At 38.5% G+C, this 22,255-nt stretch overlaps 1 protein-coding gene across 4 annotated transcripts in view; it reads left to right on the top strand.

The window, feature by feature from the left end:
- The window catches only part of adcy2b (adenylate cyclase 2b (brain)), a 371,550-nt gene that overhangs the window by 139,270 nt on the left and 210,025 nt on the right, over positions 1–22,255 (top strand). The window contains exon 2 of one of the 4 annotated variants that reach the window (XM_078428257.1): positions 7,326–7,552. The exons of the other annotated variants lie outside the window; for them this stretch is intronic. The gene's annotated coding sequence lies outside the window, so the exon portion shown is untranslated. The remainder of the gene's footprint in view (positions 1–7,325; positions 7,553–22,255) is intronic. 4 annotated transcript variants of the gene reach the window in all.

Below are 22,255 nucleotides of genomic sequence, written 5' to 3' on the forward strand. Positions count from 1 at the left end.
TTCACAGGTCGTTTCCCTCAAATGAATTATCCAATTATCCTTAAACTGCTCAAGAAACACGGAACTATTTTAATTTTCGAAACAATACCAAGAACCATGTTCAATCTTTTGGCTTGTATTACTGTAAAGCAGAAGTAATTCCGAGCTTCATGTGAAAAAAATAGCTGTGAGCAATTTAAATTTTCTTTTGAAGTGAGGTGATTTCTCAGTGGAGGAACTATACTATTTTGAGCTCATGAGACAGAGTAGCCCAACATTGATTATTAGAATTTAGTGCTTAGTTACCTTGCCACATTTATAGTAATCAAACAATTACCCACCTGGTATTGTTAATAATGAGATAAGGCAAGGAAATACATAAGAAGCTCTTTATCTTGGATTCATAGTGAATATTGGTAAATTAACAACTGAACTTTTTTTGTATTGGAAAGGCTACTACTTCAAGAAAGACAAACCTATACCCTTATTATAACTGACAAAGCAAAAACCAAAATCACCATGGGAAAAGAATCATAAGATGTGGAATGGGTTGTCATTTAAGGGCCCAAAATCTTCAAACTGGGTGCAGTGTAACCGTCATGGTGAAGTGTAAACTCTCAAGCCAGGAAATATTGGCTTTCTACCAAGCTGAGAGTAAACATTCGATTTGTGTAGAGACCTAGGGTGAATAAAACTTTTAATTATCCCAATCATGGCATTTGATGTCAGAAAGGAATTCTCAAGTTGAAAATTTTCCTTCGCCTTCACCTCTCGGAAAGACTCTGGTACATAAATTGTTGCCAGTGCAGCTGAAGAAATGGAAACCCAACCAGGGTTTTAGGTGTTGATCTCACTATGAATTCCCATAAAAATTACCACACATTAAGTTATATGTAAGGGCAGCCCATGACCTCTTCCAGATTTATATAAACCAACTGGAAAAACTGTTCAATGAAAGAAGGAACAAGATCAGTGATTTAGTATTTCGGTACAACTCACTCAGTGTAAAGGAGTATGGGATTCAGGGCTTACGCTGATTTGTTTAAATGATCCTAACAGTTTATACAGACTCTTACCATATCAGATTCAGTATGATAATATGCTGGACATGTGGTCAACATTTTTGTTTTTGAGCCATTGACAATACTATGCTGCCATGGAGACCACAGACAAAATCATGAAGCTTGTTTTGTTCTCTTAATACTGACATTTCACTCTGCCCTGACAGTTACACAACTGCAGTAAAGGTCTTATAATTATCCTGCAACAACAGCATTGTATAACTGTACTTTATTTGATGATTAGCATTTAAGTATGCATGAATATTGAGAAAGAAAGGAACAATGTGAAAGAACAACAGTTCCATACAGGATTTCTAATGTGTATAAGTGTGTTCAATAATCTGCTATTATAATGTGAAAAAGGAACTATTGTTTACCTAGGTAACTAAACAGCTACACTGTTTCCAATAACGCACAACAGCACCAACAGAGGGTATGTGTATGACATATGGATTAACATAGAAAATAGGTGCAGGAGGAGGCCATTTGGCCCTTCGAGCCCAGCACTGCCATTCATTGTGATCATGGCTGAATGGCTGATCGTCCCCAATCAATACCCCGTGCCTGCCTTCTCCCTATATCCCTTGATTCCACTAGCCCCTAGAGCTCTATCTAACTCTCTCTTAAATCCATCCAGTGATTTGGCTTCCACTGCCCTCTCTGGCAGAGAATTCCACAAATTCACAACTCTCTGGGTGAAAAAGTTTTTTCTCACCTCAGTTTTAAATGGCCTCCCCTTTATTCTAAGACTGTGGCCCCTGGTTCTGGACTCGCCCAACATTGGGAACATTTTTCCTGCATCTAGCTTGTCCAGTCCTTTTATAATTTTATATGTTTCTATAAGATCCCCTCTCATCCTTCTAAACTCCAGTGAATACAAGCCTAGTCTTTTCAATCTTTCCTCATATGACAGTCCCGCCATCCCAGGGATCAATCTCGTGTACCTACACTGCACTGCCTCAATTACAAGGATGTCCTTCCTCAAATTAGGAGACCAAAACTGTACACAATACTCCAGATGTGGTCTTGCCAGGGCCCTATACAACTGCAGAAGAACCTCTTTACTCCTATACTGAAATCCTTTTGTTATGAAGGCCAACATTCCATTAGCTTTCTTCACTGCCTGCTGTACCTGCACGCCAACTTTCAGTGACTTGTGTACAAGGACACCCAGGTCTCGCTGCACCTCCCCCTTACCTAACCTAACACCATTGAGATAATAATCTGCCTCCTTGTTTTGCCGCCAAAGTGGATAACCTCACATTTATCTATATTATATTGCATCTGCCATGCATCTGCCTACTCACTCAACCTGTCCAGGTGACCCTGCAACCTCCTAACATCCTCTTCACAGTTTACACTGCCACCCAGCTTTGTGTCATCCACAAACCTGCTAGTGTTGCTTCTAATTCCCTCTTCCAAATCATTAATATATATGGTAAACAGTTGTGGCCCCAACACCGAGCCTTGCGGCACTCCACTCGCCACTGCCTGCCATTCTGAAAAGGACCCATTTACTCCTACTCTTTGCTTCCTGTCTGCCAACCAACGATTAGTTGTTGGCTTCTCACTGGTAACTGCTCATTGACTCTGCCCTATTTTCTTATTTGTACTATTTAATCTTGAGAGAGTCTTGCTTTCACAACAATAGAAATCCATGCTTTTTTTAAAACTAGGTCTTACAAAACCCACCATCTTAAGTATGTATGGATGTTTGGAGGCTATGACGAGTGATGTTCCACCAGGGGGGCTTCAGCTATTCAATAATTTGTAAGAGGAGACAACTCTTCCCAGTGTGTCCTGGAAGGAGGATGCTGAGAGCTTTAAGAGGTTTATCAACAAGACAGCTTAATTGGCAGTGATGTGGTAGATGGACTATAATGTGGAAAGATGTAAGGTCATCCACTTCAGTCATAAAATAGAAACAGAGTACTTTGTAGATGATGAAAGATTAAAACGTGTGGGTGTTCAGACCATCCTGGATGCTATTAGATCATTAAATATTCACGTGCAGTTATAGCAGGCAATAAAGAAGCCAAGCAGTAGGTTGGTCTTTATTGCAAGAGGATTTTAATGCAAGAATTGAGATATTGAGCTACAATTATATAGTGCTGAGTGAGAGTACACAGAGACATTTATGTCCAGATCTAACAGTCTACCCTGTTAAGGAAGGATATCCCCATGATAGTGGGAGTATATTGACAGTTCACCAGATTGATTCCAAGGAGCAAATGATAAACAGACTGGGCTTATATTCACAACATTGATGAAGAATGAGAAATGGTCTTCTTAACTAATTACTCAGATTGGTACAAAGATGAAAGATTGCAAATGCTGGGAAGCTGCAAGATGATGTTTTCCCTTGCTGATGGGTCTATGTATGGGATCAGAGACTCAAAGTAACAGGTCGGCCATTCAAAATAGTGATGAAGAAATATTGTTATTCAGCCCAAGTTGAATCTTTGGCATTCTCTGTTCCAAAGGGCTATAGAGAATCAATTGCTGAACATGTACAAGGCAGGGATAGAATAATATTTGGACATTAATGAATGTGGAGTGAGTACAGAAAATGGTGCTGAGTTAGAAGATTAGCCACGTTATTATTGAACAACAGAGTGGGTATGTGGGGCTATTTGGCCTATTCCTACTTCTATTCCTTATGATTCCTTGAGTATTTAATTCAATCTTGTGCATTAATCTCCTAAACTACTTTTTTCTTTTTATGAACTTTTTAACATAATTATTGTCTGTACTGTTCCTAAGCTATCAAATGTATATTTTAACATCTAACTTTTGCTGTTCTATTCATCTTTGTTCATCAAATTTATTTATTCTATTTATGCACTGCATCTCAGTCTTGTTCACAACATCCAATCTTAAAGGAATACAATTAACTAATTAATCTAATATTTAAAATGCTGATTTCTATCTTATTGTTTGATCTCTTTATCTACTTCCTAACAAGTGAATCTGGGTTAAGCTTCCTCTCATCCTTCTGAAGTTATCCATTTCGCAATTCAACGCTCTTAACATGGACTTATCCTTTACTTGTATGTATTCAATGCAAGCCTAATTAGGTTGTGGTCACTGGTTCTCAAGGGTTCTTCAGGTTGCTCATTTGTTCTGGTTGCCTAACGATGATCAGATGTGGCACAGCATTCATCCTTAATGAATATTCAAAGTGCAGACAAAGGAAAAACAGTTTGTTCAAATAGGGAGTCTTAAGATAACTAAAATCCCAAGGGGGGTAATTCTTTGCCACCAATTCTCTGCTCTGTTACTGTAACAGAGGAACTGTGGAAATAATTTCTACTGAACTTCCACTCAAATTGTGGTGTACCTTTGGGGAATTAGTTCTTCCCTCCCCAGACTCATTTCCGCTTCAATATTATTAAAATAGAAACTGAGGTTAGAATTTTAGCTTGATTAGGATTGGTGTTGGCAATGGGGGCTGGTGATGAATGTAGGAAAATAGAACTCCATCTAAACCTCCAGAGAAGAGAGGCTGATTCCCAGCAACATTTCATTCCCAGAACTCATCCCCAAAGCTTCATCTGAATCGGCTGCTGTCTAAAAATAAATGGAAAATTACAACTGGCTTATGAAAATAAATTGCAGCACAAAAAGGGAGTTTACCTTCAGCAAACCGAATGGTTTCAAGAGTGTTTTGCTGGAGACCTCGGCATGTGTAGGTTGAATTATCTTTTGGCGACTGAAGGAGGTGGATCTAGAGTGTCTGTATTTACCGAGGAGCAGTCAATTGAACAGTCAATGACAGTGCCTTGAGCGCAGTCAGTGTTATGGTCGAAGAAGTGCTGAAGGTAGTATCATGTATGAAGGTAGACCGATCTCCAGGGACCGACCGGTCAATATATCAGAGGATGTTGTGGGAAACCAGAAAAGAAATTGCGGGAGCCCTGGTTGAAATTTACGAGTCGTCTTGAAATATAAGAGAGGTGCCAGAAGACTGGAGGGTGGCAAATGTTGTGCCTCTATTCAAGAAGAGCTGCAGGGAAATTGCTCTGAACTATAGGCCAGTGAGCTTAACATCTGTAGTTTCAAAGTTACTAGAGAGTATTCTGAGGGATAGGATACACAGGCATTTAGACGGGCAATGGCTGATTAGGGATAGCCAGAATGGTTTTGTATGTGGGAGGTCGTGTCTCATATCTGAGTTTTTTGAAGACATGACCAAAAATGTCAATGAGGGCAGAGCTGATGTTGTATATATGGACTTCAGCAAAGCATTCAACAAGGTTCTGCATGATAGTCTTCCCTGGAAGGGTAGATTGCATGGGTTCCAAGGATAGATAGCTGAATGAATAGAAATATGGCTTTGTGGAAGGAAGTAGAGGATGATGGTGGAAGGTTGTTTCTCGGACTGGAGGCCTATGACTAGTGGTGTGCCTCAGGGTTCAGTGCTGGGCCCAGTACTGGTTGTTATCTATATCAATGATTTGGATGAGAACATACGTGTCAAGATTAGCAAGTTTGCAGATGATACAAAAGTGGGTGGTTTTGCAGATAGTGAAGATGGTTGTGCAAAATTACAGCAGGAGCTTGATCGATTGGCCAGGTGGGCTGTTGGAATTTAATGCTGAAAAATGTGAGTGTTGCATTTTGGGATGTCTAACCAATGAATGACAGAGTTCTAGGGAGTGTTGTAGAGCAGAGGGATCTAGGAGTATAGGTACATAGCTCCTTGAAAGTGGCGTCATGGGTAGATCAGACGGTCAAGAAGGATTTTGGCACTTTAGCCTTCATCAGTCAGAGTATTGAGTATAGAAGTTGGGAGGTCATGATGCAGTTGTTTTAGATCTTGGTGACGCCACATTTAGAGTATTATGTTCAGTTCTGGGCACCATGCTATAGGAAAGATGTTAAGCTGAAAGGGTACAGAGAGGATTTACGAGGATGTTACCAGGACTAGAGGGTATGAGCTAAAAGGAGAGGTTGAGTAGGAATCGGAGGGGTAACTTTTTCCACACAAAGGGTGGATGTATGAAACAAGCTGGCAGTTGAGGTAGGGACTATCACAACATTTAAGAAACAGACAGGTACGTGGATGGGACAGATTTGGAGGGATATGAAGAAAACGCAGGCAGGTGGGACTAATGTAGCTGGGACACGTATGGTCAAGTTGGGCTGGAGGTCCGTTTCCACACTGGATCACTTTATGACTCTATGACTATGATTGCATTGATACTTAGAAAAGCATTTTAAAATTAAATACAAGACGTCAGCAGGTAAATCACCTGGGTGTTCTTTACTGCCGATCCATTACGAGAAACAGAATCAACCTGACAATTACCAATGCAAATCTTGTATCTCTGCCCATCACTGACAATTGGTCATCAAGTGCTGGACTAACTTGGTGGGTCAAGCAGCATCTCTGGAGAACATGGATAGGTGACGTTTCGGGTTGGGAACAAGGTTCCCAAACTCAAAACCTACCCATGTTCTCTCGTGATGCTGCTTGACCCGCTGAGTTACTCCAGCACTTTGTATTCTTTTGTGTAAACCAGCACCTGCAGTTCCTTGTTTCCACATGTTTGTCTGACCAACAATTGGTACTCTGCATCCTTTTTGTCAGTCTTAGCATCATCTGCGGTTTGTAATTCCTTTGGGGAAAATAATCAGGTTTGTAAACACTTTAAAACTATAATAGTTCAGATTAGTAAGTTCATAAATGGAATATATTATGTAAACCTATTCTTCCAATTGATCACTCAGACTGATATTTAAAATAAACCATATTGTGTATCTGTATTTAGACATATGTTAATCGAAAGCTGGTTATGCAGCATTTTTAATTCTCTGCAGCCAATTCAACACTGAGGTAACTTCTGTTAACTCTTGGGGGAAACAATTGAAAATAAATGCTTGAAGAATTCTTTCTATAAAAATAAATTGCTGTTTATTTTACATGTGAGGCTCCTCTTGCTCAATCTTTAGGCTAATCTTTTTATTCTCCCCTGTTATTCATTGAGCAGCAACAGGCACCAAACCCTTGTTTGTGTACTGAGATACAACCCAACTGGACACAGAAAGTATCCTAAAATGTGAAGGGGGCTTTTTAAATTTGGGATTGATGTAGGTAGACTGGCAGTGAGAATGTAGTTATTTATGCATTAACGGATCAATTGGTATAATAGTCATGCTAAAAATGATGAAATGTTTGTCACCCATGGGAGGAATCTGAAACTGGACACGGCAATCCAAGTAAGTGCTAATCAAGATTGTGTGTAAGGACTAAATCTAAAATAATGTTTTGGTGCTTGCTAGGTTATTATGTTGAATTCAATTGTGCCGGCATGGAGAAGATGGAAAAGTGATTTACGGAAATGGTTCCTGGGATTTTGGATCAGAGCTATGTGGATGGAGTGAGCATTTCGAGAAATAATTTCCTTTCTGGATTGATGGTTATGAAAAACAAGGAGAACATAGCAAAGAGCATAAACAAAGATCTAGTAATTCAAATGGCGCTGTCAACCTGGTCACAAAAATTTAAGGTAATTGTTAGTAGAACTAAAGTTGACTGGAGGAAATTATTTTTAATGTCACACATGGTTAAGTTGACTTGCACTGACAATCATGATGGAAGCAAATGCAACAGCAATATTGCATTTAGCGATAGCAGATTTCAGAAGGGACTGGTCAATACTCAGGAGAAAAAGCTTCAGGAATGTGGCACAGAACCAGGGATTGAGATGAACTGGTAAACGTTTTGAAAGAACTGGTACAAATTCAATAGGACAAGTACCCCCTACTGTGCTGTGGAAATTGTTCTATAAAAAGAAGCATTTCAATTGCGATCAATTGTGCTATGTATTAATACCAACATTCTGTTCACTCTACATATTGCTTCAGTTGCATGACTATGACATGCCTTTTTAAATGCGTATATGCAGCAGAAGATTCAGATCTTTTGTTCTCCTTAAATACATCCCTGAAAAGTACATAGACACAAAAAGCTGGAGTAACTCTGTGAGACAGGCAGCATCTCTAGAGAGAAGGAATGGGTGACGTTCCGGGTCGAGACCCTTCTTCAGACTGGTCTGAAGAAGGGTCTCGACCCGAAACATACCTATTCTTTCTCTACAGAGATGCTGCCTGTCCCGCTGAGTTACTCCAGTTTTTTGTGTCTATCATCGGTTTAAACCAGAATCTGCTGATCCTTCCTACATATTATCCCTGAAAAGTATCTGTCTGGTGAGCAGTCTTCCTGCTTTGATGCACTTCATTGTTTTCAAAATCTTCATTTTTTGGTCCCGAGTCCACTCTGACAAAGCGTCAAGATTCACCTGAAGGTCTAGAATATTGTGTAAAATTCTAACGTTCATATAAATATATTTATCAAATGAAAATGGGCGAATGCCCCACACAATTCAAGCAAATATAATGAGTTCAAATGTTCTTTTAGATATCTTTACTATTACCAATATTCCTTTAAATATCTTTATTCTTACTAATGATCCTTTAATTAGTAATGACAAACAGGCTCTTTGGCCCACCTGGCGGCTCACATAGCAGGTACACCATTTTACCAAAGCCTCAAAGAATGGCCACACTTCATCCATTTGCAATTTCCTGATTCCATCTAAAGTATGTTCAACCATTCAAATATTATAAGGCTTATTACATAAACCATGCCTTTATAATAGTTGTGCGTCATTATTCAAGTTTGAAGACTGATTCAAAATACCCATTTTGTATTTGCAAAGTATTCAGCAGATTCTTTGTAAATGTCCTCACTGACATTAATAGTGCAACAAAGTTTTTAACAATTCTTCAACTCTGCACATAGCTGAAAAAGCTTTTCTTTAGCTCTAGCTAATAAATCTGTTATAGCATTCATACTCACAATGTGTTCCCTTGATTGCAGAAAATAAAAGTAGATTGAGTTCCAACTCATTTGATCCCCACCATTCAATCTACAAGTGTGACCCTGAGTTTCCAATTGCCTCCACCTTTAATTCTCCATCTTACTTCCACTCTAACTTCACTCTGACTTCACTATTCAGCCTTCTATATTGTTCCAACAAAGTCCAACAACTTAATCTCTGATGGTTCCCTTGGTTGCCATATGCCATGCCCTTTTTGCTCAGGCAAGGAAGTAGTATGTAGGAAAGTCACAAGCTTCCATTGCACCATTTGGTCTTGCTATCCAGTTGCTGAAGTCTTTGGCTGCAAGATATTAGTATGAATCTCCCCATGTACCCCACTGCAATAGAGTGTACTGCAAAACAATATAAATTGCAAATAATATAAATAATCTGTAAATGCATTTTACACAACTGATTTAAATAGCTGATAAATAGTTGTTAATTATTTATAATAAACTGAAAGTTTTTTTCAAAGATCACACATGGGCATTTTCTGTTCCTCAATATGAAAATTCAGGACCTGGAACACCAGCACTCTCACGGTGAATCACAACTGCATGTTACTGCATGTTATGGCCAGTAACTCCGATGCTTTGTCATTGGTATTGCCAAAAAGGGAAACATGACAGGTGGGAAAAGTTAAGTTCAAATACAATGATAAGTTAGTAGGTTAATTGGCTTGGCATTAGTATAAATTGTGTCTAGTATGTGTAGGATAATGTTAATGTGCGGGGATCGCTGGTCGGTACGGACTCGGTGGGCCAAAGGGTCCGTTTCCGCACTGTATCTCTAAAAACTAAAAACTAAACTTGATGGGTCAGCCAGTGCGTAAACTGAAAGAAGACCCTTTTTTTCAAGAAATCTGCATCTCAGTGAATGTTCCTTGTGAGTTACGGAAATGTCTCATTACACTCAGGTATACTCTAACATGGAACCAACACAACACAATCATCAATGCATGTCCTTCCAACTTGGGAACAATACGTGAGGCCAAAGAAGAATTATACTTCAACCTTGAACAATTTTTTGTTTACGTCCCAACAGGAAACAACCTAATCCTTTAGTTAGAGAGGGCATAAACATGTGAAAGGCATGAACGAATAGGGAAATCTAATTGATACCACTCACAAAAAAAATCTTGAAAGTAATCTTGCCTAAACCTACATTTTTTAATATCAAAGCAGCACTCTTGAACAAAGTATGATCCCTTCACCACAATCTTTTGCATTTTCCTCTCTGCAACATTTATAATAAATAGTTTCCAAACAAGTGGGTTTATGTAGGTAGTAGGCGGGAAACATTTTCATGTTTAAGTTCTTCTTTAAATAGTTGAAGTCAATGTCGATGTAGGCGGCACAGTCCTATGTAGATTACTATCCGGGGAGATAAAAGTAAGTTATTACAGCCTCTGTACAACTTGTTCATTCCCAGTTGTGGGATCTGATCAAACACCATAACAGCTACATGTAAAGATAGCTGTGTTTTTGATGTTTTATTTTGTAATTTGAATGAATGGATCAGTGTGAGAATAAAATGCAGTGATTGCAGTAATATGTTTTCTGACATCAGCAACTTGAACAGGTGATTTTGAATTTTGCCAGTTTAATAAAGTTATTGTGCATGCATAATTGATTTTTATGATCTTTATAATCGTAAAAGTTTGTGAAGTTGTGGATAATAAGGAAGGCTATAAAAGGATACAGCAGGACATCAAATGCAAGGGGAAAGTACACAGTTAATAACAGGACCCTTAGCAGCATTGATATACAATGGAATTTTGGGGTCCCTAGCCCATCACTCCCTGAAAGTAGCAACATAATTTAAAGAGTGATAAATACATTTTCAAAGAGCAGGGCATAGAATATAAGAATGAAGAGTTCATGTTACAGCATTATAAAACTTTGTCAAGGGCACATTTGGAGCATTGTGTGCAGTTCTAGTTGTCCCGTTACAGGAAGAATGTGGAGGGTTTGGAGAGTTTAGAAAGATTTTAGCAGGATGCTGTTCAGATTAGAGGGTTTAAATTATAAAGAGAGGCTGGACAAACTTGGAGCAGTGTCCCGACCCGAAACGTCACCTATCCATGTTCTCCAGGGATGTTGTCTGACCCCTGTAAATACTGTTAATCCAATATTTTCTTGGACAAACCAGGATTGTTTTCTCTGCAGAAGATTGAGGGGAGACCTGATAGAAGTTTATAAAATTACAAGAAACATAGACAGTCATAACCTTTTTCCATGAGTGGAAGTGTCAAATACTAGTGCATATAGCTTTAAGATGGGAGGAGGAAAGGTTAAAGAATATGTATGGGACAAACTTTTTACGCTACATTGTAGGTGCCCAAAATGCACTGCCAAGGGTGGTGGTGGAAGCAGTTGCAATAGTAGATTGAGAGGCTTTTAGATAGGCACATGGGTATGCAGCATATGGAAGCAGAAGGGTTATGTTTAATTTGGCATCATGTTTGACAGACATCACATACCTAAAGGTCTTATGCTGTACTATTGTGTCTATAAGTTCAATTTGATTTTGAACTTAAATTTGTATTAAATTCTTGTTAAATTTGTATTAGAAACATAGAAACATAGAAACATAGAAAATAGGTGCAGGAGTAGGCCATTCGGCCTTTCGAGCCTGCACCGCCATTCAATATGATCATGGCTGATGATCCAGCTCAGTAGCCTGTACCTGCCTTCTCTCCATACCCCCTGATCCCTTTAGCAAAAAGGGCCACATCTAACTCCCTCTTAAATATAGCCAATGAACTGGCCTCAACTACCTTCTGTGGCAGAGAATTCCACAGACTCACCACTCTCTGTGTGAAGAAATTTGATTTTTTTATTCATGGTAATAATTTAATACCGACGTGTACCTGTCAGGGTCAACTTCTGTGAAATAATTCTTGGTTGTTTAGTTTGAAATGAATGGGCATGAAACATTGAACAAGTGACCTGCATGGTATTCAACTGATGTAACAGCATTGATAGTGTCTGAGTGATAAACATGCAATTTGTGTCAAGATTGGTCACCTTTTATAATAGAGTGAACAGGGTTACAAGGTGCCAGTCGGGTATTGTTACGCTGCCAGTCCTTCAAGGTTGACCTTATGACTCCAACAAATGAAGGTTAATTAAAAAAATATTGCAACGAGAAATCTTGGTAAAGAATAATCAAAAAAAGCAAAGCTTTATTTTAGATTTTATTTGAGCACATCTTTTTTATGGAGTGTAGGAAGAAGTCTGCTTAACTGAGTCAAGAATCATAAAGCATAGAGCTATAAAGTACGGAAACAGCCCCTTCAGCCCAACTTGTCTATACCAGCCTAGTTGCCTAAGCAAGCTAGTTACAGTTGTTTGCACTCAGCTCTTTCTTTTCCTTGTAACTGTCTAAGTATCATCATTTTAAGTGGTGGAAATGTACCTGCCTGTTCCACAGGCAACCCATTCAATGTATGCATCGCCCTTTCTGTTTAAAAAAAATTTGACCTTATGGTCCCTTTTAAATCTTTCCACTCGCACTTTAAACCTACATCTGCTGGTAAAAAAAGTAGACACAGTTGGAGTAACTCTGTGGGTCATGCAGCATCACATGGATAGGTGACACTTTGGGTTGGGACCCTACTTCAGACTCCAGCACTTTGTATCTTTTTTTGTAAACCAGCGTCTGCAATTCCTTGTTTCTATTCTATCTCTGCTGATTTCAGACACTCTCATTCCTGGGGAAAAGACTATTCTCTTTATCTATGCCCCTCATGATTTTATATACCTCTAAGATCATCCCTCAGCCTCCTCCACATCAAGGCCTATTCAGCCTCTCCTTATAATTCAAACCGTCTGGACCCAGTAATATCCTGGTATATCTTTTTTTGCATGCTCTCCCGTTTAATGCCATCCTTCCCAAAGCAGAACAACCAGAACTGTACACATTACTCTAAATATGGTCATCAATATCTTGAGCAGCTGTAACATGACATCCCAACTCTTGTACTCTATGCCATGTCTGATGAAGGTAAGTATGCCAAACACACTCTTCACTCTGTCCACTTGTGACACCATCTTCATGGAACTGTGTACTTCTGTTGAAGTACTATGAACTATTCCCCTCTGTTCTACAACATTCCCCAGGGTCTTACCATTTACTGAGGCCTTGTTTATCTCATAAAAATGCAACACCTTGAATTTATCTGCATTAAATTATCTGCCATTTCTTGGTCCATTGACCCAGTTGATCAGGATCCTGTTGCAATCAGATATAACCTTTTACCTGCCCAGTACACCACCAATATTATTGTCATCCACAAATTTACTAACCATAATATGTTCACATCCAAATGATTAATATAATTAATGTGACCTACACTGGACCCAGCATTGATCCAATGTGAAAAACAACCCTCTCTTTCCTACCTTCAAGATAATTCTGTATCCAATTGGCTAACATTTTAGACCAGCCTATAATGTAATACCTTTGTCAATGACCTTGCTAAAGCCACGTAGCAACTTCTACCTCACTGCTTTCATCAATATTCTTTGTCACCTCTTCAAAAATCTCACTCCATCTGGTGAGATATGATTTTCCGAGCACAAAGCCACTCTGACTATTGCTAATATGTTCTTGCCTTTGCAAATTTATGTCGATCCTGACTCCACTCCAATAACGTATCCAATACTGATATAAGGCTTATTGGTTTGTTGTTCTCTGCCTTTTCCATGTAGCCTTTCTTAAATAAAGGTACAACATTAGCCATTCTCCACTCTCTGGCACCTACAGTTATCGATGATACGAGTATCTCACTCCACAATTCCTCTGGCTTAATCTTGTAGGATACATGTGACCAGATGCCAGGAATTTATTTTCCTTCGTGCTTCTTAAGATCTCCAACACTTCCTCTTCCATTATGTCTTCAAATGTGGTGGGCAACTGGAGGCAGAAAGCTTATTTGATGAAGTCTCTAAGGATCCATCCAATTAGATTTCCCATTCCCAATGTTGCATAGGCATTACACTAAATGCAACTTAATTAATATAAATATGAAGTACTCTGGTGCACTGTCAAATATAGTATGAGTTCAGTCAAATCAAATGATAGATTAAAAGGTCAATCACCATGAAACAAGCACAGACAATGAAATGGTACTATTCTAAGAGAGGTTGTGGAGGTTAAAAGCTGTTCAAATAAAGGATGAACTTATAAAGTCAGCAATCAACTTTGAAAGGCAATATGGAAAGTCACAGAAATTGGTGATGCCATTCACTTGTTCCAACAACATTGTGAGCTGCTGCACACAAAAAATAACAAGTTTCCAAAATGTTGACAGTACATAATGTCAATTTAGTAGAGCTTTATATTATTGCCTTACCATGTGTGCTGACAAAACTAAGTTTGACACACAATCAAACATGAGAATGGACTTCAGTAATTTGTTAGTGGTTTACTTTCTTACAAAAGGAACAAGAAAGACATGCCCAAAGGCATGTCCATAGTATTGCTGCCTCTTCCACTGAAATAACACCAGTATGTTCATTAACTCACTGATGCAACACAAAAATATGAAAGGTGCAAGACTGTTGCCAAAATTAATAACTGCACGCTGTCTGTTCACAGAAGGTTTATTTGTGCACTTGGATGAGGCTCAGCAATGTCACCATGTGTTTTTGTTTTGTTATGTTAGTTGTGAAAAATACTAACTATAACAGTGGGGATAATTCTTGTTCTTTCTTGAAGTAGTTCCAATGATTCTCTTTCCATCCATCTGTCTATTGCCTATTGTCTATTCAGCCAATTCCTACTAGCTGTTCATTTTCCTTGGTCCATATCTGATACTTCCACTTTTGACAACCATATCTCTGAAGCAAGAAATAGATTAGAAACCAATATTCATTTCAAACTGATCAAAATTAATAATTCCAGGTGCTGGATATCAATAATTAAAATAGAAAATGAGGACAACATTGGGCAGGGCAGGCCAGGCAGCAAATGTGAAACAGAAACCAGATATTAGACTGAAGATCCTTCATCAGAAAAGGGAACGAGAGAAAATTAGTTAGTTTTAAGTTGCTGACAGAATTAGGAGGGATGGATTGGCAAAAGGAATACATCTGATAAGATAAGACCAGGGTAGCCATTCTGATAAACATATAATATGGAACAGTACACCACAGGAACAGGCACTTCAACCCACAGTGTCTGTTGTCAACATGATGACAAGACCTACTCTTATATGCCTGCACCTAATCCATATCCCTCAATCCCCTGCACATCCATGTGCCTATTCAAAACTCTTTTAAGTGCCACTATCACATCTGCCTTCATCACCATCCCCAAGAGCACATTCCAGGCAACCACCACCCTTTATGTAAAAAAAAAAGCCTGGTTCGCCCATCTCCTTAAAATCACCTTAAAACTGTGGCTTCTAGTATTTGATATTTCCATCCTGGAGAAAAATTACTGTATACCCTGTCTCATAATTTTATATACTTTTATTCAGTCTCTGCTCAATCTCCAGCATTTCAGAGAAAACAATCTAAATCAGTCAAACCTCTCCTTGTAGCTAATACCCTCTAATCCAGGCAGCATTCTGATAAACCTTCTCAAAGCCTCCACATCTTTAATGTAATGGGGTGACCAGAACTGCATACAAAACTCCAAATGTGGCCTAACCAAAGTCCCATAAAGTTGCATCATGACTTCTCAACGCTTATACATTAAGCCACTTTCATCCCACACTCTAAAGAGTTTTGTGGGCCGAAGGACCCGTTTCCGCACTGCATCTCTAAATAAAACTAAATTAAACTAAACAGGGAGGATTAAGGATGCCTCTAATAGAGTAAAACCAGGTGGACCATCGGGATAAACTATAAACAAGATAATCAGGTCAGTGAGTGAATGGGAGCAGTTTCTGAGAACATTGAATGCAGAAACGTGCAGGTCACCCCTCCAGCCCCTTTTGTTCCTCCCTGAAGCCCAGCCTATCCAATCTCTCCATAACTGAAGCTCTTCAATCCCAGCAATATTGTGGTGATTCACTCCTGCAGTCTCTCCAGCGACATCCTTAAATATTGCTCTGGACTTGCTGCATGGATTCATGGACTGTTTCATTTTCTGAAGAGTCACAGGTGGAATTGAGCATTGCTCATCAGTTGAATTTGGCAGAAACCATGGAATGTGCAATAATTAAGTAACGTGAGCTCCATAAAACTACAACTGACTTTGATTAATTTTATCTCATGGTTGGAGGCCATTTGGATGTTAAGAGAATGATGGCTCTTGCAATCATGTAGAGTGTTGGGTACATATAGGGAGCTCATATCACCACATGAATAGAGTCTTTAACACTCTGTACCTTCAGGAAATCCATAATTATCTCATATCTTCACTATTCGAGGAAAACAGGTGTCAGAGGTATGGAGAGAAGGCAGGAGAATGGGGTTAGGATGGAGAGATAGATCAGCCATGATTAAATGGCGGAGAAGACTTGATGAACCAAATGACCTAATTCTACTCCTATCACTTATGACCTAAAATAAATTTCATTTCCTTCTCATTTGGTAGCAAACACAGTCATTATAGATAATGACTGTGTTCGCTACCAGATAAGAAGGAAACCTCCAGTTTAAATTCCATTTGGAATATTTTGGAGGACCAAGAACCAAGAACCAAGAACCAATTCAAATTAATTTTCCTTGAATAGTGAGGATTAGTGAGATCCCTTATGCAGCAATGGACTGCAAACTGCCATATCAGTCATTGGTTAACAGACAATGATTCAAGGTTAAGATGTCTGTGACTCAGCAGGAGTCTCGTATGTAAAAAAAATACAATCCTGTTATACTACTTTTGATAATGGTCTGCAGCGACATAGTTCCTCACAGAGCTTGAATTTGAAGCCGAGGTTTGAAGAATAGACTTGGAACCTCTACACTTGGGATATAGGGTCTAAAGGGATGAGCCCTTTTTCATCAGTTCACTGAAATCCCTCTGGCACATCTGCCCTGCTTTTGTTCACCAACTTCAGCTCCTGTAGTGTACCTCTGCACTCCATTGAACCACTCAAGGCCAGAGTTAGTGACTGGAGGGACAACAATTTAATTTGTCAAAATTTAATTTTGCAGCAATTTAATTTTGCAGCAATTCTACCCATTCTATCCATGAGAGCCTCAATGATGAGATGCAACAAAGTTCACAGTGAAATTAAAAGTACTTGCACAGTATATTGGATAGCTCAGAAGCTGTGCAAGGGGTGCTATGAAAAACCGGCCCACACAAATTCTTAATCAAATAGATGTAGCATAATTTTAACATGGGAGATTTAGAAGAAGTGATCATGAAATCGACATGAACATTTTCTGCCCTTATGCATCATGTCCACTGAAGCATTGATTTCAATTTAGCATGTTGCATGAATCACCATTTTAATCATGAGGTATGAAAGAAAACGCAGAAATTCATTTAGTATGAAAGAAAACGCAGAAATTCATTTACATTGCACATTAATACTTGGTACTCCAGATTAGGTATTCAGTCTAGTTTTTCTTTATTCATGCTCAAGTTCAAATGAACACCATCCCATTATATCTGAGCTATATTTTTTTCCTGTAGCTACTGTGTAGAAATCTATAATGGTGATCAGACCACGTCTGAAATTTAAGCAGGCATTTAATTGAATAGGGTGCACAATACAAATATTTATATGCATCTGACTTTAAAATACTCGAAACTAAAGCAATTTTTTGATTCCACAAAATGAAGATCAAGTCCAGTAACACAAAATCTTAACAGGAAATTATAATACAATCAATAGTGTTTAAAATTTGTAAGAGTTAAGTTAGAGTGTATGTTTGCACTCACACATTGCCTCATTAAAATATTTATGGATCAAAACTGCATTCAGAAATATAATTGCCGAGAAGCTATTATTTGAATCATTAAATGAACCGAGGCAGTGCAAGATGCATCTACATTGTTGAAAATTTAACCTAGGATTGCTTATACTACATTCATACATGCATTCACATGAACATACAAGACTGCATCAGCAATCTGTCCCAAGCGAAAATTTGAGTGACTCTAAGATCAATATTTACTAGTGTTATCATTCACCTTTTCAGGCGACTTTCTGAATAAGTTTGGTGGCAATAGAAGTCTGATTATTCCATGTCACCATGAATCAGATTGTCATTCTGCTCCTGATACAAAGATAGTAAACATGTCTTCCAAGACATTTAATCATAAAGTGACTGGTCTTTTATTAAAGATTGATAATTACACATGAAATACATCACAAAATTGTAGGTTATGTAAAGAGAGTGAAATACAATTCAGACATGATTAGTTGAGGCCTATTTAAGCAGAGGTTCATAGAAACCTGGGAACCCAGAAGTAAATGTTTTACTGGCAAGAGGAATGCAGCAGCTTATATTAACCTTGACTGACAGTTACTTATGTAATTTGGTAATATGAACAAATGCAAATGGTAGACAAATTAGTTCCACTCACTAGGCAGAAATTATTTTGTAAGGACTGACATTAATATGAACGGATGGCATATCACGGGCTACAGATCTACAATTTCTAGAAATGCTTCCCATGAATGCTGAGTATTCCCATGAATTATGGAACTATCACTCATGTATTTTAATAATTATATTTAGTTCTCAAGTAAATGGCTGCAAACTACACTATTGTTTTCAGAACAAGTCAAAGATATGAAAGTGGTTAGCAACATATAAACAGTCATTGTTGAACTATCAATTAATGCTGATATTTATCCTTTTCGTTGAGTGAGAGATCGTGTCTTCCAAATCTAGTTGAGTTTTTTGAAAAAGTAAACAAAAAGGTTGATGAGGTCCAAACCATAGATGTCTATTTGGAGTTCAGCAAGTCATTTGATAAGGTTTTGCATGCAAGGTTGCTCGAGAAGCTTCGATCACGTTAGATCCAGGGAGAGCTAGCCAACTGGATAGAGAATTGGCTTCATGGAAGGAAGCAGAAGGTGATGGCAGGTTGTTTTTTCGGACTGGATGCCTGTGACTAGTGGTGTGCTTTAGGTACCGGGCCCATTGCTGTTTGTGGTTTATATCCATGATTTGGATGGGATGATTAGTAATTTTGCAGATGACACAAAAATGGGTGATATCATAGATAGCAAAGATGATTATCAAAAATTACAGCAGGATCTTGAGCAGCTGGGCTAGTGGGCTGAGGAATGAAGTTTAATGTAGATAAGTGTGAAGTGTTGCATTTTGGGAAGTCAAACCAGGGCAGGACCTTCACAGTGAATGGTAGGACCCTGGGAAGTGTTGTAGAATGGAGGGTTCTAAAGTGCAGGTACATTGTTTCCTGAAAGTGGCAAGTGTTGAGAAGGTGGTTAAGAAGACTTTTGGTACATTGGTCTTCATCAGTCAGGATATTGAATATCGAAGTTGGGATGTTATGTAACAGTTGTACAAGAAGTTGGTAAGGCCACACTTGAAGTATTATGTTCTGTTTAAGTCACCCTGTCATAGGAAGGATGTGTTAAGCTGGAAAAAGTTTGGAAAAGATATTCAAGGATATTTCAGAACATAATTTTCTGTTTAAGTACCAAATATGTAAATTGCAAAACACGACCACAAAATTCTGCAGAATAATAAGGTCATAAGGGCATAAGTAAAATGAGTAGAATTAGGCCATTCGGCCTATCAAGTGGGCAAAGTAAGCATTATGACAAAATCCAAGTTACAAAGGTAAGAACATTATTTACGTACCATATGAAACAATCCAAAATAATTTCATTCATCAGGAACTAGATAAAGGCATTGAATTATTTTTATCTGATTTCCTTTTCATGTGTCATTTTATTTTCGACCATATTTGGAAATTTAATCAGCTGAGGGTTTGAATTCCATTGGCACTTAATTCTCATGACCAAAAATTTACTGTTGACTGCAACAGAGCTTTCTGCTGATTTCAAACATTGTTGCCCACTACGACCTAGCGATCTTGGCAAGAATTTGCACCTTTCCAGCGCTGCAGTCAGATGTCAGTGCAATGGAATCTCTGGCATTCAGCAACTTTAATATCATCAGGTTGGCTGAACAGCCATTCTTATTAAAAGATTCTCACAGAGTGAAAAACAAAATCTAACTTTTAAATATTATCCAGAACACGTTTAGAGAAGAAGCTACAATATTCTAAACTTTTAAAATATTTTAATAACTCTTATATTTTGAAACTATGTAACTAAATATTAAATTGGTTTTAGTGCCAGATGGATTGTTAAGCACAAATTTTGGTTTAGTATCCATTTTAAAGCTTTTTTCAGACCAGGTTTAAGTAAGTATGCAGAGTTGTGGGTATCTTACTGAAAATAGTTCGTAAAAGTCTTAATAGTCATTTCAGTTCAACTTCATTGCAGTGGAGAACGTTGCAAACAGCCCTGAATGTAACGGTGCTTGGGTAACTGATTGAAACTTCAGATTTTCCAATTGAAGTAGGACTGCAAGAAATTGCAGCGAATTGTAGACGCAACCCAGAAAATCCAACCTTCCTCTATTGACTCCATTTATACCTCACACTGCCTCGGCATGGCCAGCAGCATAAACAAGGACGAGTCACACCCTGGCCTCTCCCTCTTCTCCCCTCTCCCATCAGGCAAAAGGTTTAGAAGTGTGAAAATGCACACCACCAGATTCGGGGACAGTTTCTTCCCAGCTAATATCAGGCAACTGAATCATCCTACCACAACCAGAGAGCAGAGCTGAACTATTATCTACCTCTTTGATGACCCTCGGACTACCCTTCATTGGACTTTGCTGGCTTTACCTTGCATAAAATGTCATTTTATTATCATGTATCTATATACTGTAAATGATTGTAATCATGTATTGTCTTTCTGCTGACTTGTTAGCACGCAACAAAAAAGCTTTTCACTGTACCTCGGTATACGTGACAATAAACTAAACTGGACTCCTAAAGTCGCAGTCAGTTTCAGAGAATATTGTCAATGGAACTTTCACTATCATTGCTTTTGCAAAACCTGGAAGTGAACCTCTGTGGACATTCAGAAATATTAGGTTTTATAGATATGGACACCAACAACTTTATAGGTTCAACCTGGTAGTTGACATGAGGAAATGGATCATTAACAAAATAACAATATAATTTCAACACTGTTTATTACACATAATTCTACACAAATAAATGGAAAATAAATAAAACTGCAGATGCTAGAATCTGAAACAAAAACAGAAATGCTGGTTACTTAGAAAAGTATTGAACAGTCCTTATAGACAATAGACAATCGACAATAGGTGCAGGAGGAGGCCATTCGGCCCTTCGAGCCAGCACCGCCATTCAATGTGATCATGGCTGATCATTCTCAATCAGTACCCCGTTCCTGCCTTCTCCCCATACCCCCTGACTCCGCTATCCTTAAGAGCTCTATCTAGCTCTCTCTTGAATGCATTCAGAGAATTGGCCTCCACTGCCTTCTGAGGCAGAGAATTCCACAGATTCACAACTCTCTGACTGAAAAAGTTTGTCCTCATCTCAGTTCTAAATGGCCTACCCCTTATTCTTAAACTGTGGCCCCTTGTTCTGGACTCCCCCAACATTGGGAACATGTTTCCTGCCTCTAACGTGTCCAACCCCTTAATATCTGATACGTTTCGATAAGATCTCCTCTCATCCTTCTAAATTCCAGTGTATACAAGCCTAGTCACTCCAGTCTTTCAACATATGACAGTCCCGCCATTCCGGGAATTAACCTAGTAAACCTACGCTGCACGCCCTCAATAGCAAGAATATCCTTATCCTTTTTACATATTTTTTATCAAATCATAGTTCAATCATTTTCTGAAAAATGGTATCCTAATTAAATTTCACCATTCACCATTTTATAAAAAGCGCACTATTATCGATTTCCTTGTTTCAAATGTGAGCACTACCACTGTTCCCATTCTGTCAGTTGGTTGTTAATGACTGAGTGCTTTATCTGAAGACCTATTTTAAACTCTGAACCTTCGCAATGTCTCATGTTATTTACTGCTTTTCTTATTGGTTATCTTAAATACAGTAAATCAAAATTTATGGCAGGTTTTGCAGGTTTTGCTTTGGAAATATTTGCCTGGAAATTTGATTACATTACACATTTTTACAGCATGACACATTACATATTTATTTCCCAGAGTCAAACGTAATAAACATCACTTCCAGTTGAACAGCACACGGGATGGCATTAAGCCCAATGCAAGACTTATTTTGCTGCTTTGTGGGGAGAACGTCTTATCTGTGGAATGCCCAAAGTTGGGCAATTCCAGGTCAATAAAGTTTTATTATCACAACTTCGAG

This window comes from Rhinoraja longicauda, chromosome 2, assembly GCF_053455715.1.
Source record: "Rhinoraja longicauda isolate Sanriku21f chromosome 2, sRhiLon1.1, whole genome shotgun sequence".
Classification (NCBI taxonomy): domain Eukaryota; kingdom Metazoa; phylum Chordata; class Chondrichthyes; order Rajiformes; family Arhynchobatidae; genus Rhinoraja; species Rhinoraja longicauda.